Source organism: Myxocyprinus asiaticus, chromosome 24 (genome assembly GCF_019703515.2).
Source record: "Myxocyprinus asiaticus isolate MX2 ecotype Aquarium Trade chromosome 24, UBuf_Myxa_2, whole genome shotgun sequence".
Taxonomy (NCBI): Eukaryota; Metazoa; Chordata; class Actinopteri; order Cypriniformes; family Catostomidae; genus Myxocyprinus; species Myxocyprinus asiaticus.
The window spans coordinates 44650112-44667254 of record NC_059367.1 but is presented as its reverse complement, the minus strand read 5'-3'; the positions used below and the strand labels follow the sequence as shown (position 1 = coordinate 44667254).

At 36.5% G+C, this 17143-nt stretch overlaps 1 protein-coding gene across 2 annotated transcripts in view; it reads right to left on the bottom strand.

Moving 5' to 3' along the window:
- Window positions 1–17143, bottom strand: part of LOC127415293 (prickle-like protein 2) — a 123054-nt gene that overhangs the window by 34717 nt on the left and 71194 nt on the right. Inside the window, exon 1 of one of the 2 annotated variants that reach the window (XM_051653992.1) lies at window positions 5970–6105. The exons of the other annotated variant lie outside the window; for it this stretch is intronic. The gene's annotated coding sequence lies outside the window, so the exon portion shown is untranslated. Of the gene's footprint in view, window positions 1–5969; window positions 6106–17143 lie in introns of those variants that run through there. 2 annotated transcript variants of the gene reach the window in all.

Sequence of the window (17143 nt, the reverse complement as noted above, 5' to 3'; positions counted from 1 at the left end):
AATCCTTTTTACAATTGAATTCGTCAATCTGTCCGAGGTACACTTAAGGCCTGAGTATACTTCGGTTGTCTGCGTTGCTGATCGCTCCACGCAAATTTCATCATCAGTACAGTCTGTGTGGCCCAGATTTTCTTGACACACAGACAGTCCTCATCTATGTGCATCATTGGTGCATGCGCCTGCCATTGACTGCACTAAAAGAGAATCACAAAACAGTCGTAGTGCGCATGCATTGACTGCGTCCGTATTCGGCCGCGGTCAAAAGAGTATATTTTGAAAGGCAGCGTGGTTGATCGGGCACGAATCCCCAAACACAGAAAACGAAGTATACCCAGGCCTTTATTATAATGGCTTTTCTAAGAACGCTTCAACTTACACATTTGTAACATGGATGCTTTTGGAGAGTCTCACTTTAGTTGCATCATAAACACCACATTTTGTGAAACTTAGAAAAACACATCTCGAGACCCCTCCATTCAAAGTCGTGCTCTGTCCAGCTGTGTTTGAACACAAGAACACGTCCTCATCTTGTGCTGTCTGCTGTCAGTAAGTCTGTTTTGTTGCCTGTACAGCTGGAGCTCCGCTTACTTCCCCCTGCTGACTGGGAAGCTTGAAGGTGGTACTTCAAGCTTGAATTGCTTTGATGGTAAGAATATTCCTTATCATATTCCGAGGGCATGATTAATTGTGTTAATTTTTTTAACACGTTATTTTTTATATAATCAATCACACTGAATTATTGCTTTTAATCGACAGCCCTAGTTTTTACAACAGGTAGCATGTAAAAATATGAATTTAAATTTTATTTATAAATTGATGTTTAATATCTTATGATGAAGTTGCTTATATTTTTTCAAAGCAGTCAAGCAAATACTCAATCAATGGCCCTTAGTCATGAACATAAGCAGAATGAATTTCTGTGTAAATCAGATAAACTCATATATTCATTGTCAGGTAAATGGTCCCATTCAGTTTAACATGTAAATTTATATAAGAATGGTTTTAGAAATGATTTACACAAAAATTTGTTCTGCTCATGTTTCATGAATAAGAACCAATGTGTGGAGACTAACAGAGTACTGACATGAAATTAATAAAAATTAAAAACATTTTTTATAAGAGATAGAGAATTATGGTCTTTCAAACACAGCAATGCAACAGTAATATAAGCTTATTCTGCATACACTGTAAAATATTTGCAAAATAACCTAAAAATGTGCTAAATCAACAGCATTTGTTACCATCTGTTAAGCTTAAATGACAGCATACAAGTGTCTCACTGTAACCTTGATATTTGCTTTTTTTAAGGAATAGGAGGAACGAGTCTAAATAAAATTTTGTGGTAATCAACATTGCTGTCGATTTAGCTTAACTTCTATTGAAACCAGAATATTCTTTTAAAATTAAAAACATTATTTAATATGACTGAATCAATCTGACTTCATTAGATTACACCAACAAAATTCACTGATCAGGTAGAAATTACCCTTTAAAGAAACAGTTTACAAAAAACTTAAAATTCTGTCATTATATGCTCTCCCTCATACAGGGTTGTTCCAACCCGTATGACTGATATAGTTTGTTCAAGCCATGTCGGAATGATTGTATTTATGAGTTAAGGGCACATGAATGGCAATTATGAGTGAGAAACTCTGGATTTTCTTCAAGAACAGACTTTCCGAGTTAGTTGGGGGCATTTCAATTTAAGAATCATGGCGGAAGCAAATTATTATTGGTATTATTAATTTGTATGAATTTTTGTACTGTTAATGAGAATAACGATAAAACCTGCCAGAAAATAAGCCTCATTTAGCTGGTTTACGCAGTGACAAGCGTTTGCAACAAAAACGAAACTTCCCATAATTATATGTGGCTGCACAAGAATGATAATGTGTGGCTTTGCTCTTCATTTTGTTGCATTCCTGCCTGCGCTAGAAAGTGAAAAAGAATAAAAATGAAATTGCAAAATGGGTCCATTCTTTCTGACTAAAATCACTTGACCGCAAATCACATCGTGTTTACATTTTCAAAACTCATAAGTCTGAACTTTCCAGGAGGACTTAAACACACCAATAGCCTCAGTCTATTTGTACAAATCCCAGCACATTCATTTCATTCTGAATTTCACAGACACAAGTTGAAAGGCATTTGTCTGTGGATTGTAAGATAAATTTGCAACATTTATCAAATTGATGGATAATTATGCACACATTTGTTAATTATTTTGAGACTAATTTCATACCATACAGTCATCATCACTTTCTTTGCATATTTTATTCGAATGATGAAAGTGAATGGTGACTAGGGCTGGGGGGAAAAAAATAGATCAACAGACGCATGGCAGTCTTCATTTGAACATGAAGTTATCTATTTTTAAAACCCAAGATCAATCTTTTACTCTATGCGCAACCCTCTACAATCAGTAAATCAATGACATATGTGACTAAATTTCAAGCTATGTGACAAAAAAATGTCTGTGATTGTCCACTGGCTAGTAAATGTTCAGATTTCACTCGCCAGAGATTGAGTTGCATAGTGGTGAAGAAGTTCAGCATCCTTTCACAGCATGTTGAGAGTAAAAGTTTGATTTGACTCGTTCCGTGTAATGTGTGTCCAAAAACGAGATCCACGCAATCCATTTGTCATTCAATAATGTCTCTTTTAATATCCTTTCAGTTCTTTACAGTCAGTTGTTGATCAAAAACAACAAAAAGAAACAATTATAATCACTTTAAGCACCGATGCGGTAAACAAGGCAGCGCAACTCCACTTTCATTAATATACGCTTAACCAAAACACTTCTGTGAGACACTTGCTGAACTGACGCTATTCTTTAACTGGCAGTACCATTTTAGCACTTGTTCTACATATCAATGTTAATACTAGTAAATAGTATGAATTATGCATGTTAACAACAAACATGTATATATAATATATAATGCAATATATGCAATTTCAAGACATGATATTGAATAATGGATACATTTGTACATTTTTTAAAAGCTAAAATGTGACAAATTATAAAAAACTAATGAGAAAATATTATTTGAAAAATGTATCATTTCATAATATACCTGGTAGGGATGTGCCCGAAGCCGAATACCTTATTCGGAAAGGCATGAATAATGACTTCAAAATGAATAATGGATTCATCCGAATAATATAAAAAATATTTGTATGACTTATTATCCAAAAAGCACAAGGATAAAGTGACATTTTATATAAACATATCCAAAATTACAAAGAATTTATGAATCTGTGCAGCCAATATTTCTAAAGTGTAAACCTTATGAATGAAAATGTGCACAGTGTAATTTCAAATCAAATGGGTGAGGTCTTAACTCTGTTTGCAGTCTCTGTTAATTGTGTGCGTCTGGAGCTTGTCAAGTGTAACATTTCCATCCAAAATGTTTTTCATTTTTTGTGCGCATTTCTGAATATTCGACTAAAGAAAACGCGAATCATTGCACGTTTCCATCCACTACGTTTTAGGCGCATTATCTTGAGGGAGCCCGCCTTTTCATGATGGAGCCCGTTGCTTCGGTGAGAGTTATTTGTGGCGTTGGACATCGTTTTATTAAATGCTGCCAGAAGACAGTGAAGAATGAGGGTAATATCTCATATAATGAGGGCTGAAATGGCTGCTATTCCCATACGCCAGCACCTCCGTGTAGACCTACAAGCGCCCGCGCTCAAAACGACTACATATGAGTTTAAACTTCCAAATGTCAAGGGCTATGTAGGAAGAATTGTGTGCCAAGGTAAAACCTTTTGTTGGGCCAGTCACATCAAGCTATCGCACACCCATTCCAACCGACGAGCATAATTTCATCAAACTTTAGGCTACATGCACAAATGGTCAAAACACGTCATCAGTGTGCAAATAAACGGTTTCCATCACCTTAATGTGCATTTTAACTAATGCAAAACTCTAGAAAACCCACCTCCTCCTAGCGCATTAAATTTCTATGCGAATTATGAGAGTTTGTTTGCATATCATCAATGGAAACCCAGCTTATATGCTACTGAGATACGACATCATATACACTTTCCACTTCTTGAAATGTCTATGTTAATGTATCACACGTGATTCTCATGTATTCATTTATAGCCTAAACCTGAGCGCGATGTTAAATTCCTAAGTGATGATTTCACGTCAGAGCTTGTATATCTGTCTCTTAAAGTTGACCACATTTATATCAACATCAGTGATCAAGGTTATTATCTGGTTAAGACTTTATTCAGAAAAAAAGTTAAAATGCACCATAAAGGTTTAAATGCTCCATAGAGTTTTTATTTATTAGGAATATTTCTCCTTATGTAAAATGAAGAAACTGAAACATGCTTTTTTTCCTTCTTCTTTAAACTGTGCTAAATTTGAGAATGTTAAGTGTTCTTGAACTGGAAAGGTGCTATATAAATGTAACATTATTATTTGTATTATTATTATTTAACTAAATGATGTCCTTTTGTAAAAATTCCTGACAGACTTACGGGACTTTCAACTGTTTTTAGGCTATATTGATTTTATTTTCATTTCTTTTAATGTTTAAATTTGGATTTATTATTCACTGCAAAATGTGTGCTTGACATTTCACATTTTGCTTGACACCTCTTGCCTCCAGAATAATGTTGTTATATATGCATAAACAAATGAAAATTCTGTTTCATGCAAATATTAATATCAGAAATACCAGGAGAAATCACAGTTAACAACATATTCCATAGTTAATGTAGCCTACAAATGCAGCTCCATCTGGTAAGAAAAAATAAATAAATAAATAAATAATAATAATAATAATATATATATATATATATATATATATATATATATATATATATATATATATATATATTATAATCGTTGGGCTATTGGGCCAATAATAATAATAATAATAATTATTATTATTATTATGATAAAATTAGGGCATTTCATTTAGTTTTGACGCACTTTTTAAGGCCCGCCCACACCCGGTTCTATCCGAATACAGAGACAGATACAGATAATGGCTTCGCTGCACACCCCTAATACTTAGTTAGAAGGATTCCTGTATAATTAACAGCATTAGCTAAAAGATCATTTCTTTCATATGTAAGCAAAATGGACATAATAACTGAATTATACCCAAATGAATTGGAATCAAATCTAAATCTAAATCAGAATGGAATCAGGAAATTTGCATTAATACACAGCCCTGGTGGTGACTAAGGCTGTCAGTCCCTTACATTCTGCCTGAATTTTTATTTTTTGTGTGAATGATCCCTTTGCCCCATATACAACTGTATATTCATTTTTTTACAGTGTATCATGTGACAATATTTTAACAATTACTTTCCACAGCTTCACTTAATACCAAAATAAAATGTAAAAAGATATTACATTAGCAGTTTTTGATGAAAAAACATCTGAGGTTTGGGGAGCTGTAAAGACGTGTTTAAAAATATCTTTAAAACATGCTTGAGTGCACCATTTCACAAAAGGTCCTGAGAATGTCACAATGTCATTTTAACTCTGATTATTATAATACATAAAAATATAAACATCATTCTGTAAGTTCAAACTCACATGAAAATCACAGGTCATTGTAGCACAAACATTATTATTATTATCACTTTTAAATTTTGCCCTCTGATCTGTGTTATTAATTGATTTTGGTTTGTGAATCGAAACCAGGAGGCTTTTTAAAACACATCATACAATCTTACAATACACATGACGTCACAGTGAAATCACAGACACACATGCCACATGAACTTCAATTTGCTGTTTAGTGTCAGCAGAAAAAAAGGAGAACATGTAAGAATTCAAAGACAACAAATCCAAACAGCAACAACGATTTCCTGTAGAATGCCTCAACCTTTACTCATACACTACATCATACAGTACAGAATGCGTTTACATGTTAGAAGCCCATCTTTTGAATTCACTTTAAAGATACAATACAATCTAGGTGAAAGATCATACAGACCTGCTTTAGATGGCATCTTCATATCAGCATCAACAAATAACCCGAGGGCCCCGAAAACCAGAGAGAAAAATAGAAAGTGCTGCGCTAAAGCCAGAAGAAACGTTTTTCTCTTTTATGTGTCATGCCTCATCCCTCGCTCTCTCGCTCTGCCTGTGGATTTGACTGTTTCTGTGTGGGTGTGTGTGAGTGAGAGAGAGAGAGCGAGAGAGAACTCTTTATGTAAAAGGCGTCATCAGAGCATTCTTTCTGCTGTGGGACTGCTGTTGACCATCGCGTCTTTTTAGACACTTTATGTCATCACATTACTGCAGTCGTATAGCCTACGGTTACTTTACATTTGTGTTCTTAGTAAATGCTTTTTTACCATACAAGAAATTACACTTCTACCATAAGCTGTTTTTTATATGCGTCAGAACTAAGGCTGTATTAACATTCTAATTCAGTGTGACTAATAAAGAATAACCCTATAAAGCTGTACGTATAATTTTTGATACATGATTTTTTAAGGCCACTACATTATCAACATGATGAATACTTCGCTGAAAAAAACTGTTGTATGCATTGTATTAGATGTCTACTGCCTCCTGGTGGAAGTTTCTGTGCTCTTCTGGAAGTAGAAGACCTTGTAATTTTATTTTCAAAATGGCCGCATTCGTACTGTGATGCACATGTCTTTTTACTGTGAAATCTTTGCTAATATTGATCTTGTAAAAGTAACAATAATTATTATATTATTACTGATATTTCAAAATTATTATACCATGGTCTGTTTCAATACTCGATTCTGATTGGCTGGAATGCGTGCGGTTCAAACCGTTGAATGCACAGGTAGTTCTGGTCAGTTTTAATCACCATTCGATATTAATGCGCTGTAGAAACATAAAATTACAGATCAAGCAGATTGAGCTGTAGCAATTGAAAACATTTCCTAACCACTTTCATCAGCATAGCTAATTTAATGGAATTCAGCTCATTTTGCACGGAGGATGAAAAAGGAAATCAGGACCTATTAAATGTGTCTTTCATGTCCGGCAAGGTGATGCAAGATGATTTCAACTATAATGTGTTGTGTATGTTATGTTGCTGTACTGAAGTGCCGCTTATAGCCACTAGAGCCCCCAGTGCTCACACATCTCTGACTCAAACACTGAAGGAGAAGCGCTGTTTGTTTGCATTTTGCGGTGAAGCGCTACTGTCCAAGGACAAATTGCGATTTCATTCTTAATTCATTCAGTCTTGCAGCCTTGATGGATACCATACCGATGTCTCAAAGGTCAAAAACGGCAGGAGTGTTTTGAATTGTTTTCCCCTATGATACAGTAAGTGCTACTGTCACTGCCACATTTGTAACATACATTTTTCCACATTAATGTGAAAATGACAATGAATGCAAATTAAATAATACATTTTCTCTGGAATGCCAACCCCTCTGCATTCTGTGGATATTATTATTTCTGGATTGTGCATTTAAATTCACAGTTTCAAGTGTGTTGTCGCACTACTTTTTCTCTGCGCTTGAATAGGCGGAGCTGTAGATCTAATGACCCTTAGATAAAATTAACTGTTATTTTTTATTCTTCCAGTCAAAATTTGCACTGCAAAAAAATATATTACATATGTAACTAATCAATTCTGGCAAGTGATCATGGTATAAGCGGGATAATCCACGTCTAGGTGTGTGTTAAACTATTTTAAATGCACTTCGCGGAGGGTGGTTCTTCGCCTCCACGACATGCATTTAAAATCACTTTTTGTATGTCTACCACAGTAATGTAATGTCTTTGAATGATCTCATAACTCAAATTATAGCATTAATAATAATAATAATAATTATTATTATTATTATAATTATTATTAGATGTATTACTTATTATATTTGTAATTATTTTGATTTTTATATATATTGATATATGAGATTAATTTGATGAATTTGATTAATTAATTGATATATCATGTAATTTATAGAAACTTTAAGTGACAGCCCTAGTCAGAACACATTGGCATGCAATGCAAGAGGTGCTATAGCGGGCATTAGCATACATTTTTCGTTAACCATCACTTGAAGTCGGACTTAGAGTTTTTGCAGAAATCCACAACTCAGGTGTATGTTATAATATGAACATGGTGACAAACAGAGCGAGGTAAGGTAAACAATCTCTTGAGCAAATAAAATGCATCATTGCATCAAAGTTTTAACATTTAAAGATTGCAAAACCTGTTAAGCAAACGTTTCCTGAGACAAATGCACACCTGCAAAACAAATGCTGGTGTTGCCATTTTGTTTCTTGTCAAAATAGTGTTGCCATCTTGTGAGGATCAGACAACAGAACAAATTTACGGTAGGAATATGCTATAATTAAAATGTATAGAACAATAATACCCACAAAAACACAATTACTGTGAAAACATGGATGTTGTGAATCCGATCACTTCAGACAAGTAGACTGCAGAGACACAAGCAAATCACATTTTCTGTGCATCTCAATCGTGTCTGACTTGAGCAAGAAATTATATATAGGCTTTCAGTGACGATGATGAAGATGAGAAAATAATTTATGAGCCCACACACTTGGCGTCAGTCAGTGGCGGTGAGTGGGCTCTCGACACATGACAGCGCTTCATAATACAGCTGTAATTACTGCCGGTGAGTTTGAGTTGATAATTAAGCCTCAGTGATGGCAACACGTCACCATGTATTAATGACAAAACGATACGCGCTGGGCTTACTTTTATGTTTTTATGAAGGGTCCTCCTCCTGAAGAGCTCCCTTAATATTAGCAGTTGATATCAAGGTCATTCCTGTTATGCAGAACCTTTTCAACTCTGTACATAAAATGAATATGCTTATGTTGTAATTTAAGGATGTATCTGTCTAACAGGGTCTATCAGACTTTCAGAAATATGCTTAGCTCAGTAACTTAAAGTTTATTACCTATAAGGAAGAAAATGTACAGGTTGGCAGGAAGGAAATAAAGAGCTAAATTTAGCCATTGCTTAGTTGGGGAATGACAGTAAGCTTACTGGACAGTTCATTTTGATGTTTTTTGTAATATTTTGATACTTTTATAATAATATAATAATGCAGTCCATTTGTCACTGTATGTCCACATCATATTTGTCTTAGTTGTTAATTTTTAAAGGTGGAAATCATATAAAAAAATGTAATCACTGAAAACTAATACAACTTTTTTAATATTACAGTTCAGTGAATAGAGGGGTGGAATTTAAATAATTTCACTTTAGTTTAAGTGGATGTTTCCATTTTCTTTTTATTTCCATGTCAAAGGAAAAACTCTCAATTTACTAAGAAATATTCTGGGTGTGTCCATGTTTTTCTTTCACATATCTTGGGAATATTATTTTAATTGTTAACCAGTTTACAGGGTTTTTCAGTGTCCTCAATATTACTATTATATACTATTATAATATGTACTATTATTGTTAGTCTTTTATAAAATCCCAGCCAGTTCCTTAATGACATCATCCTCCATCATTTTTTGGTGGGAAATCAACAGCACAAACATCAGTAAACATTGATGAGCCAAAACATTATGACCACTCACAGCAAATAACGTTGATCATCTCCAAACAAGGTCGCATGTCAAGTACTGGGTAGATTAGATGGTAAGTGAACAATCAGTTCTCGTAGTCAACGTTTTAAATGCAGGAGAAATGGGCAGGAGTAAAGACCTGAGCGACTTTGTTATGGCCAGATGACTGGGTCAGAGCATCTCTGAAACGGCAAAGTGACTCAGCAGTAGTGAGTACTACCGACAGTGGTCCGAGGAGGGACAAACCACAAACCGGCAACAGGGTGTTGGGAACTCAAGAGGGTCTACTGTGGCACAAGTCACAGAAAATTTTAATGATGGTTACGGGAGGAATGTGTCACAACACACAGTGCATCACACCCTGCTGCGTGTGGGGCTGTATAGCCACAGACTGGTCAGAGTGCCCATTATGTCCCCTGTAATCGTCGAAAGTGGCTACGATCGGCATGCGAGTTTCAGAACTGATCCTTGGAGCAGTGGAAGAAGGTCGCCTGGTCCGATGAGTCCCATTTTCTTTTACATCACATGGACGGCTGTGTACATGTGCACCGTTTATCTGGGGAAGTGATGGCATCAGGATGCACTGTGGGAAGACGACAAAACGGTGGAGGGAGTGTGATGCTCTGGTCAATATTCTACTGGGAAACCCTGGGTCCGGCCAATCTTGTGGATGTCAATTTGACACGTGCCACCTACCTAAACATCGCTGCAGCCCAGGTACACCCCTTCACGGCAATGGTATTCCCTAATGGCAGTGGCCTCTTTCAGCAGGATAATGCGCCCTGCCACACTGCACACGTTGTCCGGGAATGGCTTGAGGAACATGATGAAGAGTTCAATGTGTTGCCCTGGCCTCCAAATTCCCCAGATCTCAGTCCGATTAAGCATCTGTGTGATGTGCTGGACCGACAAGTCCGATCTACGGCGGTTCCACCTTGCAACTTAAAGGACTTGAAGGATCTGCTGATAATGTCTTGGTGCCTGATACAACAGGACACCTTCAGGGGTCTTGTAGTGTCCATGCCTCCGCAGGTTGGTGCTGTTTTGGCGGCATGCAGAGAACCAACAGCATATAAGTGGTCATAATGTTTTGGCTCATTGGTGTATATTAGCATTGCATTGTATGTATTTAGTGATGTTCTGTGGTATTATTTGGTTTGTCTTACTCTTTTTGTATATATATATATACAAAAAGAGTTGTTGTGGATCAGTGATTCAGGTTTGTTATGCTTTCTTACTTTCTCTATGTTGCTGTTCATACGAGGTCATACGAGGTGTAATCTGGTAATCTTAGTTAATCCATTTGTACATATTTAGAAACAGATCTATTGTGTCAGTATGGTTGTTCAGGTCAGGATGGTTAATTTCTTGTGTAGTATCACTTTTCTATTTAATAGATGTTGTAAAGCACTTCATGTGTAAATTGCCAGTTGTCTGGATTTTTTTTTTTTTTTTTTGTGATAGACATATTGTTTTTTTTATCCTCAGTATGTTTTGAATTCAAATCTGTGAGAATGTCAATCAAATGTTCTATGTTCTAGTGCCCTAACAAGTCAACTCTCTTCCAAGAGCACCATTCTCTCTGAATAAGCTTCTATGAGTGAATGTGCACTATACTATATGTCACACACCCGATAAATAGAGCTCACAACCAAGATATGATGTGACCAGTGTTAAAGCTGTTTTTTGTGATGGCTACACCCCATTCGATATGCATGTTCTCATAACAGTTACAAATTTTCTTCGGACTCTATGACAGGCATCAGCAGATATGAATCTCAGTCAGGTTGACTGCCGTATTTATACATCCCATGAAATCAAAATCAGAGACCCGTTGTAGGAGACCATTTTTTGAGACCTGTTTACTTCCAGGTAAACAGACCAAAATATAGATGACATTACAATAGCACTAAACAGATGTTTGTCTTGAAAGAAAGTAAGGCTGTGAAGGGAAAAAATTACAGTCCATCCATTGCTCAGTCGACAAAACATTGAAAATGCATCTTTTAACAAATTTCCAATGTTCAAACAGGAAGCGCTCGTGTCTGCGCTGTTTCTTAATTGTTGGTCTACAAACACATGAGTGATGGATGACTTTGGCTGCTGTGCAGTGTCTTGCTGTTTTTTCAGCATCTCACTCCATGAGTGCCGTGTTTTTAAGATGTCGTGTCAAGTTAAAAATAGTTTGACACAGATCAACTGGAACAGATCTCTGTCCATTTTAAAACATCAAACCAGTCTGATGAATTTGGGGGCATAATTTTTGAGTATTTTCACAAATAAGCAAGCATACTGAGTGTTTTTATCAGCAATGGTGTATGGGACTGAAAGGGAATAGTTCACTCAAAAATGAAAATTCTCTCATCAGATGTGTAAGACTTTCTTTCTTCTGCTGAACACAAATGAAGATTTTTAGAAGAATATTTCTGCTCTGTAGGTCCATACAATGCAAGTGAATGGGTACCAAAATGTTGAAGCCCCAAAAGCACATTAAGGCAGCATAAAAGTAATCCATAAGACTCCAGTGGTTAAATCTATATCTTCAGAAGTGATATGATAGGTGTGGGTGAGAAACAGATCAATATTTAAGTCCTTTTTTGCTATAAATCTTCACTTTCAATTTCTTCTTTTGTTTTTGGCAATTTGCATTCTTCATGCATATCGCCACCTACTGGGCAGGGAGGAGAATTTCTGTTCTGTTCAACACTGTTGTACTCTGTCAGGTTTTCAACATAAGTCCTGTGTGAATCATCCCTAAGACAGTGACAGTATAGTTCTTGCAGTTAGAGCTGGGCTATAAAACGATATCAATATTTATAAAGATAAAAAATCCTCCATATCGATTATAAAATTTTAAGTAACCTTTCAAGTGCGTGTCGCTAAAAATGCAAGCAGCTCGGCAAAGTTATACTACACACAACTACAGTAACTAACTGAATCACAGTCATTAAATCGGCCAGTTAGGAAGTATTAGCTGGTTAGTGGTGACATAGCCCTGCTGTTATATAAACCAGTAATGAGACTTGGTAACCGGTAGCTAGCATCTAGCTATTCGGCTAATATGATATCATTGTGTACCGAACAAGACAGCACTGACAATGAAATATAGCTTTCAACTGAGCACAACAGCAACTCTCTGACATCAACACTAATGCTGTTTATTTATGTACTTATTAGTTAAAAATTTTTTCATTATCCATAGAGCTGTAACGTTAATTTTTTGACACAGACAAGAAAGTATTTCTTTTTCGAGTGATGTTTATTGCCGGTTAGCAATCCAGCGCATGGTGCATTACCGCTACCTACTGATCTGGAGTGTGGAGTGTCACAAGAAAGTCTTTCAGTGGAGTCAAACATCAGTTGAATACGATGAAATTGGCAAAATTTCATCGAAAAGATGTCACACACACCTTATGTAGTATTAAATCCTAAACTGAGTAAACTTCTTGAACTTCAAATTAAAAGGTAGCTTACCCTGAGGAGTTTACTTACAAAAAAACAAGTTATGTTTACATTTATTCTTGAGGTCTAACAAACATTAATGGTATGTAATGTATATTGTAATAAATATCGAAATTGTTATAGCACAGTCCTGCTCCAGTCCAGTATTTTAAGGCATCATGTCGGCAATGCTGTTAAAGCATCAAGCCCAATGCCTCTCGCCACTGTATACGCACACATAGAGCTGTTTGGTGGCATTTGGAGTGCTCTCTCTGACCGTGAACACATGAATCATTCAAACGAACAGCAGGATGCTGCCTGTGCCTCTCTTTCCAGTGAATAGCACTCGTGCTCTGGTCGCCATGGAGCTCGCTGCAGTGACAAGTCTCCGTGGAAACCTTGCGCAGCTGTAAGCAAGAAAGCCCGGTGTACCCGCAACACATTTAACAGTCCCTACACAGGGAGCGAAAGTAATCTAACATCCCTCAAACATCATTTCACTCACAATCTTTCTTTGTGTCACATATCTAATATCTCTCAAGCTCCTCGCTGTCTGTATTGGTCAATGCTTTCATTCAGGCAAAATTTGTGAGTTAGCCATGATAATCTAACAAAAACATTTTCAGGTCACAAAATAGACATTATATTTTGGACAAAGAAAATGATTACTTATTTTCACCACTAGTAAGCACATTTTACCCTCAAATTATCATTATTTTAATGTAATAAAATCTAATTTTCATTACTGTTATACCTCAAATTGTGTGGCTTGTTGAGGAGAGGGGTGTTATTCCTTTTATATAAAACAGGTGAAAAAATCCCTTAGGCTTACATTTAAGGAAGGATTCAAGTAAGAATATCCCACTTGGGGGGAGGACTCTTTTGACTTAAGCTAGTAAGAAACCACATAGCAATTTCCCAGAACACCTAGCAAACACCTAGCAATGCCCAAGTAACGACCCAGATCACCCTAGAATTGTTTTTACGAGTCTCAATCAGCAGTGGGGCAGTAAGTGCACCTCCAGATGAACATGCAACAAAACACACTTACTGACAGCAGACAGCACAAGATGAGGATGCGTTCTTGCGTTCAAACACAGCTGGAAAGAGCACAAGTCTGAATGCAGGGGTCTTGAGATGTGTTTTTCTAAGTTTCAAACTACATTCAACTTCACACAACTTCATAAAAACACTGTGTTTATCACGCAACGCAACCAAATGAGATGCTCCTAAAGTGTCCGTCTACCTCTGACAGATTGGCAAATTCAATTGCAAAATGGATTGTTGTGGACTGTAGTTCAATAATAGACTTGCGTTCAATAATATGGAAATAAACAACATATTGCCTTCTAAAGTGACTTATTGTATTGTCTAATCTAATCAATGCTTTACTTGTCTGCCACAATAAAGTAATGTATTTTAATTATTTGATTAAATATATATATATATATATTTATATTAAAAAAAATATTAATTAAAATATTGCATTATTGTAAAATATCTACATTTATTATTTCCAAATAAATATTTAGCTCCAACTGTATCTTGTCATTGTACTGCACAGATTGTATGAACATAACAACATTTTATTCCAATGTCACAAACACAGGTATCTATGCAGTTCAACTCCTTTTGAACTCAATGCCTTGATGTGCTAGTTGCCAAGGAACTAGCGCTGATCTGAAACGGGCTCAGCTCGCTTCCCTCTCGCCAAGAGAAAAATAGATTGCATTAAAAACAGGAAAGAAAGCGTTGACCTCTCTGTGTGGGAGAACACTGTAATTAGGGATTGATAAATTTCTCTTCCTTTTCCCTGCTGTGTGTGGAAGACACAATCACTTGTGTGTTTAACTGTTTTTGTGTGGGACGGCCTGAAATAGGAGCCCCGTTTAAGAGGTATATTGCACTCACGCAGAGCAGTAAAGTAGAACTGCAGAAAGCAGAAAATGAACTCTAGCGAGCATCCATTTATTACCACATCTCCTCATTCTAGATGTGCTGTCAAGCTGACTGCCAGTTCTGTTCGGAGACCTTGTTCCTGCCACTGAGTTATGTCTTCACACTCTCTCATGTCCTCTGGTGAAATTGATCCAGACATCCATGAACTCAAATGTGTGGAGAGTGGAGAATTTTTCAGTTTTGTCATCCAGTGCTTCTGAGTGTGACCGTGATTTCACAGTTATCCAGAACTGACCCCTAGCATGTCCTGTTAGACTAAATATAATTTAATTTCTCCCTACTATTATATACAGCCAAATAATACTCTTTTTTTAGACCCATATAGCGACCAGGCCAATTAATTGGTCGATATTTGGTCATATTGAGTTTATCAGCATTGGTGATGGGCATTTCTTCATATAAAAAGTTTTACTCCTAAAGAAATGAACTGTAATTTTGAAACATATGTATGAAGTCATGAGCACTCACATGAGATGAAGACTCCAGTCATTTCAGTAAACTTATAAAAGCTGTTTTATTCTACATGGAGAGGGTCCCCTCATGGGAGCTGCCATGTTATGATCACATGACTAGCCGAATACTATTCACTTAAAGGGATCATGAAATGCTCTTTTTTATATAGCTTTGTTATGTTCCCTGAGGTCCATTGATAATGTTAGTGAAGTTTTTTTCCACCAAAACAGTGTAATTTAGTAATATATGATCATTTTCCACTCTGTCTCTGGCCCTCTGTCTGAAACGCTTGGTTTTGGCCTAAGCGCCTCCTTAAAACTTCATCGTGCAGCCCCTCAAATACCGCCATATTTAAAACTCAATTGGAAGAAAAAGAGCAAGCTCCACAACATTATAAAACTAAATTTCAGGGTTTACATATAACACGCGTTCAACACATTGCATCTGAATATATTAAACTGTTCATCTCAAGCACAACTCTTAACACTTACACCCTGTCTACACCAGATGGGAGTGGTGTGTAGCATTAAAAGTAATATGAACCCATTATAATAAATGATGCTGTCTACCATGGAAGCGTCCGTTGCAGTGCGTCATGTCACACCGACAGTAAACGGGTGTCCCGTTCCATTTTGCGCTGCATACACTAACGCTACTACTGCCCACAACACAAATAAATGGTTTAGAAAGTTTGTGCCGACGCGCCTGGTGTAGACAGCATCAAGTCATTGCATCGCGTTAACAGACGCGCCTGGTTTAAAAAGGGTGTCAGCACCATAAACTATCAAACAGTCATGATATTTGAAATATTCAAGAATGGAACTGTTTACTTACTGTTTTGCGATTGGGAAGTGTTTTTAACTGCCCCATACTTCAATAACAGTTCCTTTGCAAAACTTGAATCGTTTTATGACTGGTTCATAAACTATCCATGCTGATATGACAATCCACATGATGCGCATACACAGTCCAAAGCACGGTGTGAACTAGATGCACACACATCCAGTGTCCAGTATCATCCTGCACTGAAATGCACATCAACTGAAATGTATCAAGATGGTCAAAGGTGAGAACCTGCCCATGACGTGTTAGTGCTTAAAACAACAAGAGGCACAACAGCACAATGAAACTGAATTGAATTGTAACTTGACACTGCATCTTTTAAAAGACGTCTGTCTATTGCATGTTTATTTACAAAAATAATTCAAAATTGTCCAGATGGGTCCCCTTTGGTGTTCAGGAATAGTGGGGCCACACTAGGCCTGACTGTCCAGCTCAGTTTAAGAACTGAAGCACCAGTGGGTGGGGCCAAGGGTGTGATGATGTAAAGTAGGCATTGGTGTTTTTCCCTGTAGAGGCAGTCATGAATTAATGGGCCCCCTAGTGACGTAAAGTAGTCGTGGATGAGGTATTTTTGCAGCTTGGTTTCAATAAATGCTTTTATTGCATTGGGGATTAAGTTTTGAGTTCTGAAACTTACAGTAGGTTTTAAAAGTAGAATTACCTCTTATGTGTCAAACTATGAAGGAAAAATTTATTCCTCATGACATTACCCCTTTAATCTCAGTAACCATCCTGTTATTGGACACTTTCACTCATTAATTAAATAAATCATGGCTGACTGTAAAAAACTGAATTTCTACAATGGCGTCAGTAATTGAAAACTAATGCATTTAATTGATGCTGCATCCACACCACTAGGTGTAAGTGTAACTCCAAGATGACAAACAAAAATGTTACTGAGTGTACCTTTAACTCACTAGTAAAGAA